This window comes from Dendrobates tinctorius, unplaced genomic scaffold (assembly GCF_039654945.1).
Source record: "Dendrobates tinctorius isolate UK_male_01 unplaced genomic scaffold, ASM3965494v1 ptg000037l, whole genome shotgun sequence".
Classification (NCBI taxonomy): Eukaryota; Metazoa; Chordata; class Amphibia; order Anura; family Dendrobatidae; genus Dendrobates; species Dendrobates tinctorius.
Genome location: NW_027361705.1, coordinates 25,565,107 through 25,573,676, shown reverse-complemented (window position 1 = coordinate 25,573,676; position 8,570 = coordinate 25,565,107).

The window sequence follows — 8,570 nt, the reverse complement described above, 5'->3', positions numbered from 1 at the left end:
GGCAAGGATTTGTTTTATGTTTTTTATCTTTATGCATTGCTTGCACCTTTAATAAACCTGACCCAGTGTCAGTTACACCCGGACCCTGGCTGTGCGCCTGAGTTTCATCCTGAACGCACGTGACCTTTGACCCCAGCAAAGGCGATCCCGGAGTGTTTTATCACATTGCGGTGGAGAACGCGGGCATCACGTTGGAAGCATGAGCATGGAGGACGTGGTGAAAGCGCTGGTACAGTCCACCGCCATCCAGCAAGAAGCTAATAGGGTGATGATGGCCCAGCTGAAGGAGTTGGTGGACATGACAGCTACCGATCGTTCGATTCTCCAGCAGGTGGCGCAGCGCCTGGCAAGCTTACCTGAGGTTAACCTGGAAGCCGAGTCGAGAGGGATTCACGTGAGTCGGTACTGGCAGAAGATGACGACCGAAGATGACGTCGAGGCATACCTGACCACGTTTGAACGGACGGCGGTGCGAGAAAAATGGCCGAAGGCACGATGGGCTGGCCTGATTGCCTCGTTTCTTTCTGGTGAGGCCCAAAAGGCATATTATGACTTAGAACCTGAAGCCGCGCAGGACTTTGACAAACTGAAAGCCGAGATCTTGGCCCGGCTGGGAGTGACGACCGCTGTCCGTGCACAGAGAGTGCATCAATGGACTTATCAGCGGGATAAACCACCGCGGTCACAGATGTTCGACCTGATCCATGTGACGAAGAAGTGGCTACAACCCGAGGTGTTGACAGCGCCAGAGATAATCCAGAGAGTCGTCATGGACAAGTACCTGAGAGCTCTACCGCCAGCCCTGAGGAAGTGGGTAAGCCATGGAATTCCTACGACGGCAGATCAACTAGTGGATCTGGTTGAACGTTACTCCGTGGCGGAAGGACTCCGAGACGACGCTACCCCACCTCGTTCTTCCTCATCTCCACGTGGAACCGGTAAGACTGTTCCAGGGAATAGGGGAGAAGGAAAAATCCCTAAGACACTGCGAGGCCGACAGTAACGAACTTTGGTTTAAGCAAGGGGCCCGTTAGGTGTTTCCGCTGCCAAGAGATGGGCCACATTGCTGCGAACTGTCCGGTCACTACTGAACCCATGCAGTGCGACGTCACAGACTCTAAAAACCGCATGTCTATGGTTGCACGGGTAGTGAGTGTGAATGCCGGTCAAAAGGATGTGGAGAAACACTTGTGTGATTTAACTGTTGATGGAAAAAATGTGGTGGCATTGTTAGACTCGGGAAGTGTGGTGACTCTGGTGAAGGCCAGTCTGGTGTCAGCCCCGACTGGACCATCAGACAAATTTTCTGTAATGTGTGTGCATGGAGACACCTGTTCATACCTCACCACGGTCATGTGCATTACTACTTCCTATGGGTCTGTGCAACATAAAGTGGGACTCGTCCCTGCGTTATTGCATGATGTTATCTTGGGCCGGGATTTTCCCCACTTCTGGCAATTGTGGGAGAATCAGTTGATACCCCAGGGTAATAGTGTACATAATGCTTCTCCCAGGGCGCATGTGGGTCCCGAACCCCTGGAAGAGGTCTCCCCGGAAGACTCGGGGGAAGAGTCTGCTGGAAATGACCTGCAGTTCCCGTTTTCAGTCATGGCAGGTGATACGGAGGCGACCGGGGAAAAGGAGGAGGCCGACAGCCGTCCACCTCCCCATTTGCTGGATTTAGAAGTTCAGAAAGATGACTTCCAAAGCGAGCAAATAAAGGATCCTACCCTTTCTCAGGCTAGGACAAATGTAAAAGTGATAAATGGGGTACCCGTAGAACCTGGCTCTAGGCTGGCATATCCTTACATGGTCCTGGAGAATGATTTACTCTATCAAATAGAGAAAAAGGGGGAAGACACGGTGCAACTGTTAGTCGTGCCAAAACCCTACCGGCGGCAGGTGCTGGACCTAGCCCACGGACATGTGATGGGATGTCACCTGGGAGTCCAGAAAACCAAAAAAATGATATTACACTGTTTTGTTTGGCCAGGCATGCATCACGATATTCGTGTATATTGTGAGTCTTGTCCTGACTGCCAAGCCTCTGCGCCTAAGCTCCGGTTCTGTAGCCCTTTGGTACCCGTACCTATTATTGAGGTCCCGTTTGAGAGGATTGGGATGGATTTAGTTGGGCCCCTCCCACGGTCTGCACATGGACACCAACATATCTTGTTCATCTTGGATTATGCCACTCGTTACCTGGAGGCCATCCCTTTGCGTAACACGGCCACCAAGACGATTGCCAAGGAACTGGTGCAGGTGTTTAGTCGGGTCGGTATACCAAAACAGATACTCACCGACCAGGGGACTCCCTTTATGTCCAGGGTGATGAAGGAGCTCTGCAGGTTGTTACAAATCGAACCATTACGCACATCCGTGTATCACCCTCAAACAGACGGGTTGGTCAAACGGTTCAATAAAACTCTGAAGCAGATGCTGAGAAAGGCGATAGACAAGGATGGGAAGAACTGGGACAATTTACTTCCATATTTGCTTTTTGCCATCAGGGAAGTGCCCCAGTCTTCCACTGGGTTCTCGCCTTTCGAGTTATTGTACGCCCAACATCCTCGCGGACTGTTAGACGTCGCCAAAGAAACCTGGGAGGGTCAGGTCACTCCGTTTAAAACGGTGATAGATCACGTATCCCAAATGCAGGACTGTATTGCGACTGTTATGCCTATCGTCAAAGAACACATGATGCAGGCTCAGGGAGCCCAGAAAAGAATCTATGACAGGGGCGCCAAGATCCGCACGTTTGCACCCGGAGATAGGGTGTTGATCCTGGTTCCCACTGTGGACAGTAAGTTCCTAGCAAAGTGGCAGGGCCCCTTTGAGATTAAGGAAAGAGTTGGTGAAGTAAACTACAAAGTATACCAGGCAGGTAAACAGAAACCTGAACAGATTTATCATGTAAATCTGATAAAACCCTGGAAAGATCGGTCTGCCATGTCAGCGGAGCTGGCCCGTCCCGTCTGCTCGCATACCGTACCGAAGGAACGGGTTGCAGAGACTCTCTCGGAGCGGCAAAAGACTGAGGTCAGGCAGTTTCTACTTCACAACCAAAAGTTTTTCTCAGAAAAACCCGGGCAGACTACGCTAATGAAACATGACATCGTAACGGAACCTGGTGTCACAGTTCACGTAAAACCCTACCGAATCCCGGAAGCGCGCCGTGAAGCCGTTTCCCGAGAAGTGAAGGCAATGTTAGAGTTAGGAGTCATTGAGGAATCGCACAGTGCTTGGTCCAGCCCGATTGTGCTAATTCCTAAACCGGACGGCACCATCCGGTTCTGCAATGACTTCAGGAAACTGAATGCGGTCTCAAAATTTGATGCCTACCCTATGCCCCGGGTCGACGAGTTAATAGATCGGTTAGGAAAAGCCCGGTATATTACGACCCTAGACCTATCAAAGGGGTATTGGCAGATCCCTCTGGCGGAGGCTACCAGAGAAAAGACGGCATTTGCTACGCCGGAAGGTCTATTTCAGTATGTGTATATGCCATTTGGACTGCACGGGGCACCGGCAACCTTCCAGAGACTGATGGATTGAGTCCTGAGGCCACATAGGCAGTACGCTTCGGCCTATTTGGATGACATTGTCATTTACAGCTTGGACTGGGAGACTCATCTCCAGAAGGTACAAGCTGTGATTGACGACCTGTGGGATGCAGGTCTAACTGCGAACCCCAAGAAATGTCACATCGGGCTAGAAGAAGCCCGGTATTTGGGGTATGTAATTGGGAGGGGTATTGTTAAACCCCAGCTCGATAAGATTCAGGCGGTTCAGGACTGGCCACAACCTGTCAACAAGAAGCAGGTGCAAGCCTTCCTGGGGATCGCCGGCTATTATCGCCGGTTCATACCCAATTTTGCAGCCATCGCTACCCCCCTGACGGATCTTACAAAAGGGAAAGACTCAGTCATGATTAAATGGAGTTTAGCGGCTGAAGAAGCCTTCCATAGCCTAAAACGGGCACTTTGCTCTCAGCCCGTACTGATGACTCTGGACTTCCGCAGCGAGTTTGTGGTACAAACAGATGCCTCTGATACCGTTATCGGGGCCGTACTCTCACAAGTGAGGGATGGAGTGGAACACCCAGTCCTCTTTCTCAGCAGGAAGCTGAATAAACATGAGCAAAGGTATGCAGTCGTAGAAAAAGAGTGCCTCGCCATCAAGTGGGCTCTAGAGGCCCTCAAATATTACCTGGTGGGCCGAAAGTTCAGGCTGATCACTGACCATGCCCCTCTCAAGTGGATGCACTTGCACAAGGAACGGAATAGCCGGGTGACCCGGTGGTTCCTTGCCCTGCAGGCCTACACTTTTACGGTGGAGCACCGCCCAGGGATACAGATGGGGAATGCAGATGCCCTGTCCCGAGTGCACTGTTTGGGGGCTGTCATTGCTCGACCAGAGTGGTCTGAGCAGAGGGGGGGATATGTGAGAATCATGTGGGAATAGTGGATGAGGGCAGGTATATCTCGCCCAGATACCTTTCCTATGTGGCCTAGTCTGGTCAGTATCGCACCTGGTTACTAATGAATAATGGGAGGTGGATATAAAAGGATGCCAGGTGGTTGTGAGAGTGTCTCAGCCTGGGGACACAGAGAGCCTGTCTGTGTGAGAGACACATGTGAGTGAAGCAGTGCCCACTGCAACTGTGGTTTGGCTGGACGGGAGAAGCCCGCCAGTTGGTAGTTAGGTTGTACTTTGTTTAGTTAGTGCCAGACAGGCAAGGATTTGTTTTATGTTTTTTTTCTTTATGCATTGCTTGCACCTTTAATATACCTGACCCAGTGTCAGTTACACCCGGACCCCGGCTGTGCGCCTGAGTTTCATGCTGAACGCACGTGACCTTTGACCCCAGCAAAGGCGATCCCGGAGTGTTTTATCACAGCTGCTATAAACTCCTCCGGGATGCGGCGCACGTTCAGGGCATACCAGCCGCGTAGCCCCTCGTGCTGGGTGAAGGTGACGTACTCTCCCGGGTATAGATCACGAGCGGGGTGTCCCCTCCGGAGGTGGGACTCTACATCCCTCCGGCTGACAAAGAGATCAGAGATCCTCTGCGGGTCTGAGATGAAGCCAAACCCCCTTTCCAGATTGAAGTCCAGGACCTGACCCCAGCCGGCCGAGTCCCGGGGACCGTAGTGCCCGGCGTGGGCCTTTTCTTTCCGGTCCATGTCAGGGCCCAGCACTGCCAGTCTCGGCTGCTCCCGCTCCCGCTGCTCTGCTGCCAGCTTGTGGATAGTCTGCTGGTAGTAAGGCTCTTCCTCCTCCACCTCTTGGGGCCAGCCTCTACCCACCATGGACAGGGGCACCACTGTCAGGGGTTCAGATATTCCCCCCAGGGACTAGTATCCCGGTCCTAGACTAGGTCCAGCACGACCTGCCCGGACGTTGGAGCAGACGGGCACCCAGTGGTCTCCCCAGTTGCAGGGGCGGCGGTCATACCTGGCGCCTCCTGGCGGTGCTCCGGTGCAGGCACTGGACGGCAGCCGGTGGCAGCGGTAGTTGCTGGAGCTGCCTGGTCAGCGAGCGGCGACAGTGGTGGAGCGGATGCTGACTCCAAGTCTGCAGGGGCCTCCGGTGGGACCCCCTGGTACAAGTTGCTATACCTGCTGTGCCACAGGCAGCAGTTCCACCAGCTGTCAGGCTAAAGACCAGGGCAGCTACCACGCCATCAACAGCTGCTGAGTTACCACCGCAGGCAGCCATTCCCCAAACTCAAAAGGAGGACTATGGACCTTAGGTGATGCCACCAGGTAGTGGCCATCCTGAAAGTCTTCCCTGGAAACAGAAGAAACCTGCTTCCACCACCCCAGGAGGGGACCACCACTAAGTACATTTTTGAACTGAACTGTTACCCAGGAGAGTATGGGCACCGTTGTGCCCTCATTTTCTGTGTTTTCCCTAGTTCGCCCAGTTGGCACCCATTTTATTGAACTGAGAGATCATGAACTTGGAGTGATCCACAAATTTTGCTTGTAAATAGTTTGCGCCTCTTAAGGTGCTCTCTCTTTGTTTTACATGAACAGTCTTCAAGAAGGACTACCTCAGACCCGAGTTCTACTTCAGCTACAGAGACACTGCAAGAAATCCCGGCTGGGAGCGGTGTCCAGCCCTTGCAAGAATTACTGTTTTTTTACTGTGAAGTCTTTTATATTGTGCCTTATAAAAAAAAAATGTTGGTAGCAATGTTTAGCTATCTGATTAGGAGTGAATATCTTGCAGAATCTAGCTTAGGAGCAATGTTTAATAAAAATGTGAAGTTTTGAATAAAAAAATTTGAATCCAGGTGACGAACCAGAGTCAACGGTTGTCACCAAGGTAGCACTTCAGATAATAGTAGCAAAACCAAAGTTATCATAGGTAATGTTAAAAGTACAAAGTACCTCTCCTGTGAGAAGATGTTTTATTAGCAATATAAGTAATGTTTACTCCAGGCAGTACTGTTAAAATAAAATTTTGTATGTTCCTTATGTAACATCCTTTGTTTCACTTGCAGCCCACGGATGTGCTGTGTTTAACTGGGGGGTATGTGGCGCCCCTGAAGGTTCAGTCGCCACAGAGGTACTGCACCTCCTCCTGAGGTGTGGTGCCCCACTATCCAGGTAAGCTCGAGACACCTGACCACACTCCAACACTCACATCCCACACACACACACCAGTAGTGTAGCAGAGCAACCTTTGTGGCTCCCTGCTTGGAACATGAAGAGTGCTGGGAGGTGGGTGGAGCTTAGACTGCACAAGAGAGCGGGAGAATGTTAGGAAGTAGTTAGTTGGTGAGAGAAGATCCCCTGAGAGGGATGGCGTGAAGGAAGTGCTGCAGCAGACTCCTGTGACCTGGAGCTGCTGGCACAGGAAAGAACCATAGAAAGCCTGATTCTTCAGAGGGAAGAAAGATTAGTGCTGAACGTAAGGAGAAGAGAACTAAGGACTATGGTCAGAGCAGGGCCCTTCCTCAAGTTTGAAGCGCATGGCCATAGTCCGGTCTCCGAGATTGTGTGGATACTGATGTTCCTGCAGAAGAAACCGGAGGAGTAGAAGTCGTCACCACTTTATTCCCATCTAAGACTTGGGGGCACAACAGCAACGTGGGTGAGCCAGGACATGAGAGCAAGAAGTCCCCGAAGCAGGATACAGCTGTCTGCCGTACAAGTAGAGTTCTAAGTAATATCAAGGAGGAGGAACTTGAGTTTAATACGCAACTACAAGTACTTCAGGTTAGTCGCTAGTGTGGAGATGTTCAGAGAAGGCACATGTTCTAAGAGTGCTGTAAAAGTGTACTTTAAATTACCTGGGAGTTGGCTGTGCCCCTGACCTGGAGGACACGGCACTGAAGCGGGCATTTGTGCGCACCAAACTGTGAGTAAAGCCTTTGGAACTACATGCCCTTGTGTCCTCCACTTATTCCTGCGCCTTGCACCCGGCTCTGCTACATCCACTTCTTTACACCATCTCATCATTTACCACCTTCATCTACTCTGCCCTGGGACTACAGCTCCACCTGTGGGGAGCTTCAACATCATTGCTGCACCACAACATCTGTCCCAGAGAAGCAACCCTGCAGCGCTGGTCAAACTGACCAGAAACCACAGGTGGCGTCACGAATCATCCACTTATAAACTTTAATCAGCGACGCTTAACCCCTTTTACATGGACGCCCAGGGCCACAAACCGGGTCACCGCTACTGTGACACTTCCCTCTGAGATACCGGCCCGGTACCGAGTACCCCACTGCCCTGGTGGGTGATCCACTGGGGGTGGTGGGGAGGAGCGGGACGCACGCTGGGGGTGATGGGGAGGAGGGAGACGCACGCTGGGGGTGGCGGGGAGAAGCGGGACGCACGCTGGTGGTGGCGAGGAGGAGGGTCACGCACGCTGGTGGTGGCGAGGAGGAGGGGGATGAACGCTGGGGGAGGAGGGGGACTCACGCTGGGGGTGGCGGGGAGAAGCGGGACGCACGCTGGGGGTGGCGGGGAGGAGGGAGACGTACATTGGGGGTGGCGGGGAGGAGGGAGACGCACGCTGGGGGTGGCGGGGAGGAGGGAGACGCATGCTGGGGATGGTGGGGAAGTGCGGGACGCACGCTGGGGGTGGCGAGGAGGAGCGGGACGCACGCTGGGGCTGGCGGGTAGAAGCGGGATGCACACTGGGGGTAGCGAGGAGGAGGGGAATGCACGCGGGGGTAGCAGGGAGGAGGGGGACGCACGCTGAGGAGTGGCGGGGAGGAGCGGGACGCATGCTGGGGGTGGCGGGAAGGATCGGGACGCACACTGGGGGTGACGTGGAGGAGGGGGATGCACTCTGGGGGTGGCGAGGAGCGGGACGCACGCTGGGGGTGGCGGGGAGGAGGAAGACGCACGCTGGGGGTGGCGGGGAGGAGGGGTACGCACGCTGGGGGTTTCGGCAAAAAGCGGGACGCACGCTGGGGGTGTCGGGGAGGAGCGGGACGCACACTGGGGGTGTCGGGGAGGAGCGGGACGCATGCTGGGGGTGACGGGGAGGAGCGGGATGCACGCTGGGGGTGGCGGGGAGGAGGGGGGCGCACGCTGGGGGGTGGC